Source organism: Pinus tabuliformis, chromosome J (assembly GCF_031772625.1).
Source record: "Pinus tabuliformis cultivar Carrire ecotype Pingquan chromosome J, CPIR1, whole genome shotgun sequence".
Classification (NCBI taxonomy): Eukaryota; Viridiplantae; Streptophyta; class Pinopsida; order Pinales; family Pinaceae; genus Pinus; species Pinus tabuliformis.
Window position 1 is genome coordinate 342457542 of NC_142295.1, and position 16893 is coordinate 342474434.

Here is a 16893-nt window from a genome sequence, read left to right on the forward strand (position 1 = left end):
GACACTGACAACCAGGGATGGTCGACTGAAAAATAGGTCAAGGGACACCACAGAGAGGCCGGCTCAGGCTTACTTCCCTTGAACAAAAGCATGACTCATTGATGACTATATGGTAGCATATGATAACTCTGTATAAGTTCATCATGCAGGAGGCATGAGCAAACTCTCCATATGATTGGAAGAGGTAACCAATCCGAGGAGTACTAACTCAATAAAAAGGTTAAGGCGTACCTAAGTCAAACTAAATCCTGCCCAAAATGGAGGAGAGACTTTCTTTTGAGTGCTTTGTTCAAGGGCGACACGACTGACTCTAGCTGCCAACAAAATATGGAAATGTTGTCCCACTCCTGCTCTTTTTGGAATATAATTTTTTTTTGTCTTTTTATTTAAGCTGGAAAAAGAATAAAAGAATGCTATAATACAGTGAAAAGAATGTGTCATAGAAGCAGATGATATGGTTCTTGGGATGGGAACATTCCTATGCACAATGCAGGAAGGCGAAACTGGTCAAGGACACTCAAATGGATGTTCCTTCCATGGGTCAAAGGATGCGTCAAGTTGCAGAATCTAAGTGATTGCATGGTCGATTTTGCAGAAGACATGGTCAAATAAGTGGCTTAAAAACGAGTCCAAGTGAAGTCGGCTCAAGGCCAAAGGGTGCAAATAGTCAAAATGCAATGCAGCAGTACAACTCAACACAAAGGAGCCTCTAGGGTATAACACCATAAATCAGCGTAGAAGAAAGGAGAATGTGTCTTCAACGCACAAGTTATGGCGGGACTAAAGAGGACTCCCGAGCCTACTCAGTATAGCAACATGGGCAACCAATGTCAGTGAGGTTCTAACTATGATGTCCATGTAAAGGATAGCTTTACCATCACATCATGATTTAAAATTCGGTGAGTGAACATGGTTTGTGATCCAAGACATGATGGGGTCGACCCTATCGCTAATGTATCACTGAACGGAGGCTAGTATGCAAAATGCAATGAAAAAAATGTCTTTCCCTAACCTATATGCCAGTGAGTGAACGATACCTGCCATGACGGGTCAGTTGTCATGGGACTGAAATAACATCTCAAAGAAGTCTCCAAAATATCCTGAAAAATAACCCATTCTCGAAAATCCAAGCCCACAGGTCAAAAAATACATGAGACAAAAATCAATTTTTGAAAAAATATTTTCCAATTTCAAAGTTATATAATGACTTTTAGACTCACAATTTTTTTATTTCTATTTGGATCAAAGAGCTACGGATGAAAAAGGAGCAAACTTGCCTCTGAATAATTGGACTGTTCAAATCACACCAAAGTTATTAGGTAACCCTCAAATCAAGCTTGCAATGTTTTGTGATAGTTTTTAGAAGTTTTCATCAATTTTTGACCGTGGGAATTTATGACAAAAAATCCAACTCTGCGTACACGTGGGTTGGATATGATCAACCCGCATATACGACGGGCCTACACATGACTTTGTGTAAAGGGAACCCTCATGAACGTGAGTTAAAGTTCAAACACAAAAACTAACGGTTGAAACTCAAATTCTTTCAGGATGACCATCACATGGAGAGAGAGAGAGAGAATACCACAATTGATAATGAGGTAATGAATGACCAACATGCACTAGACACATTGAGAGGGTGTGGCTTATTGAAATTTTTCAAAATTCCCAACATGAAAGCCAACACACGCCTGCTCAAACTGCTGATCCACTACTGGAGTGCAAAGGATGATGCCTTCATGATAGATCAGATGCGTTTATGGATTGAGGTTGAAGACATATACTTTATTACAGGTCTCTCTCGAAGAGGGGAGGTCGTGCATTCGACTAGAAGGACAGGAGGTAGTCTTTTAGTAGAAGACTATGTACATATATGTTGTCCTAGACACCTAGAAAGATTGGAAGTCAGATTCCAATCAAACACATGGAAAGCTTATCTCTGAGGATTCTGCTATTTACCATTGCAAGAGTAAATGGATTAGCTTCACTGCATTAGGCTTCATGAGTGTCCATGAGCCTGGCAGTGGAATTCCTTACCACGGTTTTCAACTGGTTCACGCCTCTTCTGACCAACATGAAGAGTCAATTGACCTCTATTCAGAAGGGTCAGACAAAGAACTTTGGATATGGGACTATCTTATGCTCATTCTTCTTCAAGAAGGTACCTGGGCTACATTCCAAAGTATTTGTCTCCATCAGCAACCCTCAAGATCCTTGGATGGGTAGATGGGTTGACTTGAGGAAACACCTTGGAGGCGGGGACGTGCTTAGTGGGACCAACGGATCATCGCTGTCGACGACTACCCATATTCTGGTATGGATTTTCGAGGAGATCCAGACTTGGTGTTGCCACCAAATGCAACATGGGGAGACATATGTAACAATTTTTTAAGTTTTTGTAAATTTTTAAGATTTTTTTCTTTCTTTTTTAAATATGAAATGAACTTACAAATATTTTGATGAGACAAAATATTGAAAAAAATTATCGTGTTCCAGATGTGGGTCCAGTAAGACCAGATGGATTTCCAATGCACAGGCGTTGCAGAAGAGGTGCCGAAGAGGTAGCAGCTGAGACATAGAGAGTCCTATATGCAGCTTAGAGAAACTTGGTGAGACTGACTCACCAGGTACCTATGATAGCCATAGAGGATCTACCTGAGGAGATGCAACTCTGCATGGTAGGGGTACCATGGGACTGGGTCCGCATAATTTGGTGTGTAGCCAATGCAGTAGTTAAATTTTTAGCCGCTCATCCTGAGCTGGGTCGATAGACAGGCTGGACATGATTATGGGCATGAACCCAAATTTTGAGGGCATTTTGTCCCAATTTTGTATATTATTTTTTGAACACTTTATCTATACACAAGCGATTTTATGATATATATATATAGATCCAAATTTTTTATGTTTGTTTAATTTGATGAATGATTAATATGCCAATCTAATTCTTGATTAGCAATAGATTTTGTTAATGAATTATTAGATCGTGGAATGTGAACATCTGTAATATAAACAGATTATCGTTGCAACACTCTCACTCTCAAAAATTCGTGATATAAATAAGGATCATGAACCCGATAAATGTTATTTAATTGTGACACTATTAGTTGTGAGTCAAGATAAACTACCAACGAATCAATCCCATAAGAAATTGCTTTGGATAGTAAATTAATAATGACAGTATATTCGGCAATGTTATTTGAATCAGGACCAATACATACTCCCCTTGACACCATCAACTAGCGAAATGGATAATAAATCACCCAAGCTACGGAAGCAAGATTCTAAGTGTGTCGACTAGCACCATCGGCGAATCCGAAATATATCAAATCATCCATCAACACCTACCAAAGCAGATAAAAAAATGTCGATATCACAAAACACCTGACAAATATGTACAAAAATACAATATATAAAAACAAGCAATTGCTCGACTGAAACCTAAGCAAAATACTTCTTAAGGTAGAGCCCATTTCAGGGTTGTGCCAACTTGTTCCCTTCAAAATAACTTATTCATAAGCCCCTTTTCTCAAAACTCGTTTGACTATAAAGGGACCATACCACATAGACTTGAATTTGCCTACCCCCAGGGCATCTTTATCTTGGTCATAGACTAAGACAAGGTCGCCTTCAGAAAAGACCCAAGGACGGACAACTTTATCATACTAAGTTTTAACACTTTTCTTATGGGCCTCATTTATTATGGCTGCATCTCGACGCTTCTCATCGAGATGTTCCAAATGAACAAGGTGTTCTTCGAGACTAGTCGTCTCTGGAAGAAGTTCTATAGCTAGCTTAAGGGGCAGAATTTCACATTCGATAGGAAAAATAGATTCCAGCCCGTAAACTAATTGAAAAGGAGTAAAACTGGTGGCAATTTTTACTGAGATTTGGTATGCCCAGAGAGCCGGGTACAACATGATGTGCCAATTAGAGTGATTTTTGTCAATTGTCCTTTACAGGATAGTCTTAAGGGACTTATTCACGACTTCGACTTGCCCATTGGCCTGAGGATAATATGGAGATGAATGCTCCTGCCGGAAGCCCAACTTGAGAGCCAATTCGGTCATTAGTTGATTCTGGAAGTGGCTGCCATGGTCAGTGACAATCTCTCTCGGGATACCAAATTGTGAAATAACCTGGTTCAAGAGGAACAAGGCTTTTGTTTCACTATCATTTTTGTAAGTAGGCATGGCCTTAGCCCACTTCATAAAGTAGTCTACGACCACAATGATGTACTTGTGACTTGCCACCGAAGGTGGATTACAAGTAGTGAAGTCAATGCCCCACTTTGTAAATGGACCGACAATGATAACAGGAAAAAGTGGAGCTGGATGCATGCGTATTGTTTGAGTATAGATTTGACAAGGGTGGAAATGTTTGACCGCTTCAATACAATCTTTGAAAATTGAAGGCCAAAAGTAGTCGGCACGAAAAATTTTATGGGCTGTAGCAAGCCCTAATAGATGACTGCCACAAGCTCCACTGTGGCAATCATTAATTACAGAGTCTGCTTCTTCCAAAGTTAAGAAATGCCTAAGGATTGAATCAACCCCTCTGCAATATAATGTATCACCAATGATAACATAATTTTTTACGCTCATCCTTGAAGGAAGTAGGCAGGAAATTCGAAGTCCGGAGATATATGATGATATCTCCATACCAAGGATCTTGTGAAGAAATGACGAATAAATGTTCGTAGGGGAAATTTCTTTCATAAACAATGTCTTCCTCACAAGTCAGCTCTGAAATTAATTCCACAAAAACCAATGACTTCTTAGACTTGGCTGACAAAAACTTGAGATCAAATTCTTTCAAAATAAAAATCCATCGATTATATTTGCCCCCAATAACTCGCCTATTGAGGACAAACTGAAAAGGATTGGAAACCACTAAGACGAACGTTTTGCGTAGCAGAATACAATGACGAAGCTGCTGGACAACATGGACCACTACCAAGGCCAATTTCTCAATAGGAAAATAGCGTAGCTCAGGTCCTACTAAGCCTCGACTCAAGTAGTATATAACATGCTCACTGAGAGTGTCATCCTCCTGAACCAGAACCATACCTATGGTTGATTCTGCCGCAACGAGATACAAAAGGAAATCTCTGCCATAATCTGGTGGACTCAACAATGGAGTAGAGATCAATTCCTGCTTCAAGGCATCAAAAGATCGTTGCACAAAGTCGTCCCATAAAAATGGAACTCCTTTCTTAAGAAAACGCATAAATCCTTTGGTAATCTCGGCGTAACTTTCTATAAATCTTCTCAAGAAATTTTCCTTTCCTTGGAGACTTTGAAGTTGACGAATGGAAGACAGGGGAGGAACCTAAATTATTGCCTCAACCTTGAAAGGATCTACTTCAATCCCTTCTATCAATACAATGAATCCTAACAACTGACTAGATGTGACCGTAAAAAATACTTATTCAGATTCAACCAAATTTTATAAAAACAACATCTCTCAAAAATTAACCGAAGGTGGCTCGGATGATCGATTCTATTTCAAGAACGAGCAGCTAATTCATTCAAGTATTGTTCGATAACATGTTTGATGTCGTGGAAAGCATAAGACATGGATCGTTGAAAAGTAGCTCCAGTATTTTTAAGACCAAAAGGCATATTCTTGTATGCAAACGTGTCCCAGGGACAAATAAAAGTTCTCTTGTGCTGGTCATCCAGACGGATAGTAATTTGATTGTAACCAGAGAATCTATCCATGAATGAAAAAATTTCATTAGCCGCACATTTATCAAAAATTTGATCAATAAAAGGCGTGGGGTAATTTTCTTTTGGACAAGCTTTATTCAAATCCCTAAAGTCGATGCATACTCGGATCGTTCCTTGCTTTTTATCTATCGGGACTAGATTGGAAACCCACTCCTTTAGAGGAACGGGGTATATGAAACCCGCCTTAAGTAGCTTTTCAACTTTAGCTTTAATAGTTGCTGCTTTTTGAGGATTGACCAGTCGAAGCTTCTGACGAATAGGTTTGGCATTTTCGTATGTCTTGATCTCATGTTGGACTATAGATGGATCAATTCTAGGCATTTCCTCATAAGACTAAGTGAACACATCTCGAAACTCTTTAAAGAGGTTGGTGTAAATTTGAATCTCCTCAAGGGAACAATTGGCTCCGATGAAGACATTTTCTATAACATTAGGATTCCTAGAGATGTTTATAGGTATAGTTTTTGAGATAACCGACATATTACCTTCGGCAAATAATTGTGCTAGAGCCAAAGGGTTTTGAAACTGTACAAACATCGCTAGTAAGTAGATTGGAGAAACTGGATTCAACTTCATGCAATGGAGGAAGAAAATATGAACGATGATGTAAATCTTCCCACAGTCAATCTACACCCATCATTGCCTCTAAAATTGCTTCTTCAAATGGTAAAACTGTATCTAAGATCTCCAGAGTAGAAGTAGAGTCAAGGGTCAAAGCTGGAGCCACATCACCATCTAACTCCTCCTGTGAAAAAGGAGGAGGATGGTTGTCTGTAGAGTTAACAATAGATTGATAGCTAAGTTCTGTTGCAGACATGGAAAATTCCATTCCACCAACCTGCCCTCCATCTAATGTGGTCGTAGATGAAGGTAAGGTCCAAGGGTCTGAAAAATAATGAGTTTGAAAGAACTCTTTCCATGAAGGCCCCCTGGAGGATGAAATTGCATTGATTCTAGCTTTAGGAGGAAGAAGGTCAAATATACCCATTAAGGAAGAGTATATCCCAACTCCTAAATTCTTAATAGGTTGACAGGTATTATCCACCAATGCAACGACAGAATCCAAAGTTGCATGGGAGTCACTTGGAAAATAATCTAACTGATCAATTTTAACAATTCTCCCCTTATCAGGAAAACAGAGGATGCGACTTAAAGATTAAACTATGGCATCCATCTCGTAAATCCAATTCTCTCATAAGAGAAGGTTGTAATCTAGGTTGGCATCAACGATTTACACCTCAACATCAACGACTTTTCCTCCAACACATATAGGAAAGGCCGGGATAATTCCGTGTGGCCTATGAGAATGTCCATCAAATGTTTTCAAGAGAGTTGGTGAAGGAATAGTTGAAGGTGATCCAATGTCCTTCCAACATGACATAGACATTACGCATGTGGAAGCTCCCTCATCCATAACTGTCCGAAAAATATTGGTTTTCGGTAACTGGACTTTATCTGGAAAGCCATATGGTGAGGAAGTCTCTTTTTGACATTCAGCATATCAAAAGTGAGCACTAAATAATTCTTTGGATCTACTGCACTAATTCCTAAAAGCAAAGAACTTCTCTGAGCATGACACGACTGGAGTACCTCCAAAGCAAACATAGCATAAGGACTTTGAGCTAGATCTTCTACAATCGAGTAGTTCTAGGCTGCCCTAGCATTAGGGTTAATAGTTGAGCGCTTTGTGGAACCTTTTGGTATCTGAGGTATAGACTCAGCAGAGGGTCGCTCAATATGAAGTGGGTCTGTGGTTTCGGGAACAAATTTAGCCTTAGATGTTTCTGTTTCACCATAATCGCATGCTCATGTAGAAACGTCAACATGAGAGTTCATGATATAAACATTTGAGGAATTTTCCCCTTCCTAGTTGCCCCCTGCGAAGGTACCAGTGTTCGAGGTCGCACCAACAAGTAATTGCTGCCCTTGGGGAAAAGGGTTAGTCAGGATAGCTTGGGAGCTAGAGGACCCTTTCTGCACTAACAAGTGCTGAGCATCTTTAATCTTAGGGCAGAGGTGAGTTAAATGATCTCCATTGCATAACTTGCATGGAAATTTAACCTTTTTCTAGGACTCTTTTCTACCCTCACCAGCACCGTTGTCGGGCTTGTTCGCATTGCCCTTCCATTCCTGGTTCTGGTTCTTACCTCGTCCCTTCCTCTCCCCATCAGATTTTTGATTTCCTTTGGGGTTAGAGGCCTAGGCGGTGTTTATAGAGGTAGGTTGGGAAGGTGAAGGTGTAGACAGTGCTGCCTGGTTAGAAGAAGCAGTTTGTAGAGATAACTGGTGCAATTGGTTCAAAAGATTCACCGTATTTGCATCAATTGATCCAAATATACCATCAGCATGAGGGATTGGCTATGGTTTGGCTAAATCAACCTTAGATCTAGGAGCATTAGGTAGGATTTTTTGAAGAGTCCCAGTGTTATAGACATTTTTTTGCCTCGCAGCATGGAGCATGAAATGTCAATAATTACAGGGGTCCTCAGTCCCTAAACATGTTGTTCTTACCCCTAGAAGAACAAGGTCAGCAAACCACAGCACTTCCCATCAGTTCTCCACCTGAAAACACTCAAAAACAGGCTATTTTTGGATCATGTCAGCTGCTCCACTGAGCAACTGCGCTGAATGTCAACTGCTCCTCCTTGTACCTACGCTGAAAGTCAACTCCAATGAAGGATACCTACGCTGGGCGAGATTGGCCAAGTGGCACAGTCATTCTGCAAGGTGTCAATTGCCCAGGAAGCTTCCAAACTGACACTTGGTTCAAGGGATTCGCCCTGTGATGAGTAAGAGGTACTTGATCTCCATGTGTAAGCAAGGATCTCCAAGTGGACTCAAGAACTGAAGTTTAACTAAAGTGGGAAAGGACACTAGTCAGCTTTATGCCAGCCTCAAGCTGACTCATCCTCTCTTCTTCTCTCCTATATATAGAGCTCTTCTATGAGGTCTAAGGAGGCTGGAATTTTGTGCAAAGTAAGGAAGTGCTGTTGGTTTACAGTTAGAGCTATTGGGTGATTGCTTTTATAGAGGTGAAGAGGAGATTTCTTGCTGCTGGGGAGGTGCTGCTGGATTGGAGCCATTGATGGTTGTAACCTTCTCAGAACCTTTTACTTCTATCAATAAAGCTTTGAATGTTCTCCTATATACTTGTATTGCATTGATGTATTGTATTTACTTGTATATCTGATTCACTCTAATCCATGCATCAGTTATGAGTACATGTTTCTTGTAGTTTCCCTCTCTTGTTTGTGCAGGATCTTTGTGTAGCTGGGCCGGCAAGGGAACAAGGAGCTGGGAGCAAGGGACGAAGAGAGAAGACAAGATCGACAAAAGCGAAGGATATCGGTTGGTCAATCTTTTCTTCCTTCTCTGTACTTTCATAAAGGAAAATATCAAAGCTTTACTTTCAGTTGTTGCTAAGGAACTATCGCCCTTAGAGTAGGGATAGGGTCATTCCGAGTCGGATACTTTTCCCCGCAACAAACTGGCGACTCCGCTGGGGAGCAGTTGACGCAAAATCTTCTGGTCGAAGGTCATTAATGTATACCTGTCGCCGGAAGTGAGAAACTTGCCATTGAGGCATGCAAGCTTCAAAGTACTGATGAGGGGTTGTTCTGGAATAGTATTCTTTTGTTAAAGTTATGAGTTTGGCAAAAGAGTCATTCACCTTTGTCTAAAGAAGTGGGCAATGCCCGAGTAGGAATTCCCTTATTGCAACAAGTAGTATTCATCTTTGGGGAAAAGCAAGCCTCACCCATTAAAACAAATGTTTTGAAGGATAAGTAGGGGCAGCCTCCAAAGAAGGAGATTCTATTGTTGTGACAGAGGGTAACCATCTTTGAGTAACCCAATGATAGACATTGCCGAAGAAAGAGATTGATTTGCGGCAGCGAATAGAACCCTCTTCGGATAATAAGTAAGAGATGGCGGTATCTCGAAATTATACTTTATACCTGGGGGCATGCAAACTTTTGGAATGTGAGCGAGGGACGACTATTTATTTTTTAAATTTTTAGGTCCTCCCTTTAAACCTGTAGGTCTAACCCTTTAAACTCATAGGATTAGCCGATTCCGACCTTGCATGAAGAAAGTCTGTGGGGCAAAGGTAAAAACTTGCCAAAATTGGAGCATAGCTTCGTGAGATAAAGCTCCTTAAAAAATAGCTATCTCACAGGAGGCGTTCTTATTCGATGACTGGTATATCGAGCAGTTTTAGCACATAGTTCATGCTCGTTAAAAAATAAACGCAAGATCCGAGCAGTTTTAGCACATAGTTCATGCTCGTTAAAAAATAAACATAAGTTATGAGCAGGCTTTCCTTTAGAGTTCAAGCTCATTCAGAAAAAATGAACCGGTAAATAACCTTTTGAGATCGTAAATTCATTAGCCATAAAAGCCTTGGTCGTGTTTGTGCACCGTCACCTCCATTGTTCATTTGGCCGATCATTCACCTCCATTTGTGTGTTTACCTCTTTTGAGAAACAGCTGCGAAGAGTGATTTCACCTAGCCATCCTTGTGACACTGCCGTGATTGGAAAATTCCAACCTGTACCTGGAATCTGCTGCTATCCCTGTTTATCACTCGTTCCTCAAAAGACGAGTCTTCTTTGAGCTCTTTTCACTGACTCGTAAAATATGAAAAGTTTGCCGAGTTTTGGCCTTCCAGCTCGTTAAAGCGACCGGAAGAGCTATCCCTCCTCTAAATTTTAATCTTTTTGGACCTGAGGGATTATTGCACAAAAAGATCGAGCGCTTGTTTTGTTCGGCTCGTTAAAGCAATCGAAAATTCATCCCTTCTGTATTGTTTTATACTTTTTCGGACTTAAGGGATTAGCTGACGAAAAAGGAATCATGGAGTTAACTTTATGTACCTTTTCAGACTCTCTAAAAATGAAAAGGACCGAGTTATCCTTGTCGTTAGACTCGTTAAAATCATTAAATAGCGACAAACTTGTCTTTAGACGAGAACGAGTTTCCCTATCGCTAAGCTCGTTAAATCATAGCGATGGGCTTGCCCGAAGGGCAGGTTATAGAACAAGCATATGTTATCCTCCTCAAGCTTGACAAAAATAAAGAGGTACTGGTCAGAAATGACTGGGGAAAAATTGGGAGAACATCAAAGCTTAATTGTAGCAAGTCGCTCTTGAACATGACACTTTTCCTCCGTACCACATCGGGTTGGGTTGTTTCATTCACCGGTCTCATCACCATGGTCTTCGCCAAACCATCCACATTTTGGGGTAATGCTACCGATCCATCGCATCAGTGTCATTATATGTTCAAGAGAGGTCATTCTGAAAGTGTCAACCGTGCCCCATCCACTGCCATACATTATCCTTCATCCATTCATGATCGCCACCCTGAATCATATGTCACAGTTTGTTTTCACCTCCACTAAAATCATTAGCTCCGTTCCGTGTCGTTGATGTGGGATTCATTAAGGCCCTCCTTTGACGGATCGCTTCTTGTCGACTTCAGCTCATTATCCAAGAAGTTGATCTAGGAACACCCCCCATCAGTACTTTGAAGCTTGCATGCCTCAATGGCAAGTTTCTCACTTCCGGCGACAGGTATACATTAATGACCTTCGACCAGAAGATTTTGCGTGGCGTTCGACGCCAAGTCCTTTATTCACGCCACGTGAATTGTACTGCAGTACCTTGAGGGTCATTATCATTATCGGTGATTCCTCTCTCACTTGTTAACGGTTTTCATCATTGACCGGTAATCAAGCGATGTCTTTCCATGTTCGACTTCAGCGCAATTCTCACATGGATCGACTTGTACTTAGAGTGAAGATCGAACGAGTTTGAAGACCCCGGATCTAGTTTCATCCATCCGGGCTGCGATATATATTCAGGAAATATAAAAGCATTTGTCATGTACATCGTTGCAGCAGATGATCATCCTATTCAAAGGATGATAATTTCAGCAGAAAATTATCAGTCTACCATCAGACGATCGTCTGTTCTATGTACCAAAATGTATTTATAAAGCTGAGCATGGGAATGCCCGCCTCAGCTAGATCATGAAAACAGAATGAAAAATAATGTATTGTATTATATTGTATTACAGGGCACCTCCTCAGCACTGGAATGAACTTCGGACCCTATAGATAAAGCATTTCACCCGATAAACGGCCTCATACTTTAGGGGGCAACTGTTATAGACATTTTTGTGCCTCGCAGCATGGAGCATGAAATGTCAATAATTACAGGGGTCCTCAGTCCCTAAACATGTTGTTCTTACCCCTAGAAGAACAAGGTCAGCAAACCACAGCACTTCCCATCAGTTCTCCACCTGAAAACACTCAAAAACAGGCTATTTTTGGATCATGTTAGCTGCTCCACTGAGCAACTGCGCTGAATGTCAACTGCTCCTCCTTGTACCTGCGCTGAAAGTCAACTCCAATGAAGGCTACCTGCGCTGGGCGAGATTGGCCAAGTGGCACAGTCATTCTGCAAGGTGTCAATTGCCCAGGAAGCTTCCAAACTGACACTTGGTTCAAGGGATTCACCCTGTGATGAGTAAGAGGTACTTGATCTCCATGTGTAAGCAAGGATCTCCAAGTGGACTCAAGAACTGAAGTTTAACTAAAGTGGGAGAGGACACTAGTCAACTTTATGCCAGCCTCAAGCTGACTCATCCTCTCTTCTTCTCTCCTATATATAGAGCTCTTCTATGAGGTCTAAGGAGGCTGGAATTTTGTGCAAAGCAAGGAAGTGCTGTTGGTTTACAGTTAGAGCTATTGGGTGATTGCTTTTATAGAGGTGAAGAGGAGATTTCTTGCTGCTGCGGAGGTGCTGCTGGATTGGAGCCATTGATGGTTGTAACCTTCTCAGAACCTTTTACTTCTATCAATAAAGCTTTGAATGTTCTCCTATATACTTGTATTGCATTGATGTATTGTATTTACTTGTATATCTGATTCACTCTAATCCATGCATCAGTTATGAGTACATGTTTCTTGTAGTTTCCCTCTCTTGTTTGTGCAGGATCTTTGTGTAGCTGGGCCGGCAAGGGAACAAGGAGCTGGGAGCAAGGGACGAAGAGCGAAGACAAGATCGACAAAAGCGAAGGATATCGGTTGGTCAATCTTTTCTTCCTTCTCTGTACTTTCATAAAGGAAAATATCAAAGCTTTACTTTCAGTTGTTGCTAAGGAACTATCGCCCTTAGAGTAGGGATAGGGTCATTCCGAGTCGGATACTTTTCCCCGCAACACCCAGACTGAGAACATATGAGTTCCAATTGTTGGGCTCGAAAAATAGCCTGCTCTTCTAAATAAACACCGGAAAGAGAAACATCCTTTGAGATCCCAGGATGTAATGATTTGAGAAACCATTTGAGAAGGAACTCTAGTGGAATTTCGGCTTTGATAATCCTTTTTCTCCTTCTCCATTCCTGGATATGATCTGAAATGTGAGTTGTTGTGTCTTGATGAAAGTTGGGCAGAAGCTCAGTTCCGACTTCATAGTGGACAGGAAATTGAAAATGGTTTAAGAAAATATTAGCCAAATCAGCGAAAGAAGTATAGGTGCCTCCTCGCAACTCTATATACCATTTGGCCGCATTTCCGGTTAGGGTGCACTGAAATAACCTCAGCCTAATCGAATCATCTATCAGGGAGTTGGATGACCACCATAAGTGGAATGTGGTCACATGGTCTCCCGGGTCTTCACCACTCTTCCCTTCGAACTTTGGAATATCCAAGGGAAGTTTAGTTGGGACCGAAGGCCAAGCCAGATTGTACCTAATTGGATCATTCATCAATTTAGTTAAGTCTGGCAAATTAAGCGTGGCCAGAAAAGGAAGTCGTGGAGGACCTTGGGAGTTCCATCTAAAGTGGGCAGGGTTCCCAAAGGTCTGAAAAGAATGACCTAGATTTTGAAAGGCACCAGGTTGCCCGAAGTAATTTGTAGAGCCTACTAAACCAAAAGGTGATCCTTGTGGTCCAACAAAATTTGGAGTTTGACCAACTCCTGCCGAAAATCCTCCATAACCAGTGAAGTTACCCCCTAACAAAGTATTGAAAGGAGCTGATAGCCCTTAATAAGGGTTCCATGCATTAGCAAAGGGTGGAAAACTTTGAAATGAATTAACCGAAGAATATGACATATTCCCTTGTTGGCCGAAAAATTGATTCCAAGCTCCTATCCCACTAACTGCAGGGTTTGTCCAACTTTGGAAGGGGTTACTACCTTGACTTGTAAAAGGAAAAGGCATTGACCCTACTGTCAGATTGAAATGTGGTATATGACCACTTCCAAATGGGAAACCCTAAAAAGAAGCCAATCCACTCATCATGGATGTAGAGGCGGTTGATGGTATGTGTAAAGGAACTGAAGGAATACCTTGAGACGACATTCCAAAAGGGAAAAATCCAAAACTGGATGCAATAGCTTGAGAAATTCCACTCACTAATGGAATGGAAGTAGACCCAAATATAGTCATGTTGGGAGTGTTATAAGGGATGGAAATAGTTCCTCCCCCTTGTACAAATATGGGAGTCTGCATGCTCTCAACACTCATCGTAGATGACATGCTTCTAGCAGTGGTCATCGAAGGGATAGATGTATGTAAACCTGGGTTCGAAGGCTTGTGAATTAGAGTTCCAACGTATAACAAAACATCTGGATGATCAAGAGGGAGAGGATAATTCGGAGTTGCAATTGACTCTAAAATCTCTTCTACTTCAATACTACCTTCCGACTGGAAGAGTCCTTGAGAAAGAACTCGTGTGTTCCTCTCTAACTCTGTATTGGTACCAAGTCTATCTTGTGAGCTAATGCCCCCAAGCAGAGGATCAATCTCTGATGTGCTTGCTGCCACTAGTTGGAAACCACTAGTATAATCGCTCCTACTCCTTCTAGGAGAAGGCTCCAAACTCATAGGTGAAAGCCCACAAAGTCTCTGAGACCATTGAGATGGTCGGTTAGCCACTTTGAATTGTTTAAAAGATCTACTTAAAGACTCAAAAATTATAAAGCTAGGCCGACTAGGAGCACAGAACACTCACTAAAATGTCCCTAAAGATATCAACAATCAAACAACTCTCAAGTATTTCCACTCTGGGTGATTAGGACCGGACACCAAAATACAAGAAAGTTAATAATAAGGGCCTTCCGAAAATAGACTGGGGTAATTACGCCCCAGGCCTACTAGTGAAGGTATTAGAGGTAGTTACACTAACCTCCAGACAACAGCCTTTTCCAGTGCAAGCCCCCAATCTTTGCAAGGGTGCCCTCCAAAAGTACTGTTGAACATGATACAATGTCAACCTTAGGCGCCAATGGATTCCCCTCCGCAGCCACCTGTGTGATTCCTATGATAGGCAACTATGGTCACCAACTTGTATCAGAAGCCAAGCGGAACAGTCGTGAGGTAGGATCCGACAAGTAAGAGAGGGGGTATCTCTCGTCCTTATCTTCACTAACCCTCATGCTTTACTCCCAGTCACGGAGCTTTCCCGGTCTCCCTAACGCTATTGGATTTCGCTCATTAATAAAACTTCTACATTTTGTAATTTAGAGCGACCTTGGAGAGTTAACTCTCCTCTCACCTAATCCAAGGCCCTAATAAACCTAAACTTGTTGGCGTATTCTGATGACAATACAAAATTTCTAGTTTATTTTAATTAAGCGCTTGATTTTAATGGCTGTTCTTTTAAGACAAGGGCATAGATGGAAGTGAAACCAATGGTGTTTGTATGACACAAAAGAAATCAATGAAAAAATAACTACATGAATGCAATCATTTGTTCTTTGATGAAAAGAGATTTCTACGTGGGTTCTACGAAACTTCTATGACGAAAAATACTTTTTCTTTTCTTTTCATGAAACACACTTCACACATACAAAAATTAAAAAGACTATTGATGCTTTAATAATTTAAACTACCCTAATGCAAGGTGTAAATGAAGATGCAAGATCCTAAATTACTCTAAAAAAGAACGAAAGAAATTGTTTATAACTATTAATAAGCCAACTTAAGCATTGAAGAGCATACAAATCTTGAATAAAAAATTCTCTCCAAACAAGAAGGTCAAATCCCAAAAGATCACAATTCACTTTCAAAATCAAAAGGAACCAAAATCAAACTTGGAAAAAGAAAATGAAAACAATGTTTTTTGAGATCTTTTCTTTTTCAAGAAACAATCAGAACAACCTTTTGAAAGCACTCTAAATGCCACTAAAACTGAAAGACCGAAAGAAGAGCACAAGGATTCTTTGCAAGTTACAAATTTGACAACGAATGAAAACTTGAACAAAAAGGCCTCAACTTGTACTAAATGACCCAAATAGCGGCAAAGAGCTTAACAAACTGACCAAGAAGCCAGGAAAGAAATACTTTCAAATTCATCAAAAAGACTTTCAAAAATCAAGAAAAGCTATAAGGCCACAAAATGATGGAAAGAAAAGAAAGTGGACCAAAAACCAAGCTTGACACTGAGATTAAAAACAATCTCCTATTCTAGAGGGCTAGAACAACCATGAACCTCTGTACAAAGTCTTGTGTGCCAAAACACAAATCACAAACTCACTCAAAAGCAAACCTAGGCCAAATATTTTCAATGTGAAAGAGACTTCGAAACAGTAAGCTCGCAGAATAATGAAATTCTTCAGACAGAAATTGACCACTCAAAGACTAAATAGACCACGCAACAAATCTCTCTGGGCGAAGAGATTTGAAAAAAAAATGCAAAAAATGGTATACGCGACTGTGTTCAAGCACAGAGGCGTGTACACGCACTTATGATAAAGGAAACTCGCGTATACATGAGTTCACTTCACAGAAACAAGCGTGTGTACGCTACTGTAAACAGAGTAAAGTGCGTATACAAAGCTTTGCAAAAATAAAATAAAAAATAAAGCAAGATCAAAAAGATCAGACTTAAGGTCTAAGACTCTGCTGGACCAAATAATACTGTAACAGCAAGAAAACCAAATACTGAGCCCTAATTGACACGGAACAACCCAAACTAGGAATAACAAGATTGTTATCCCCAGTGGTGTCACCAATTCTGCTACGAGAATAACTACCTTAGGGATTTGGGTTGGAACCCCAACAGAGTAGAAGCAAACTACAGTAAGAAACACTCATACAACTTAGGAAAAATGCTTATATAAACAAACTATGTGAGAGCAACCATACCCGGA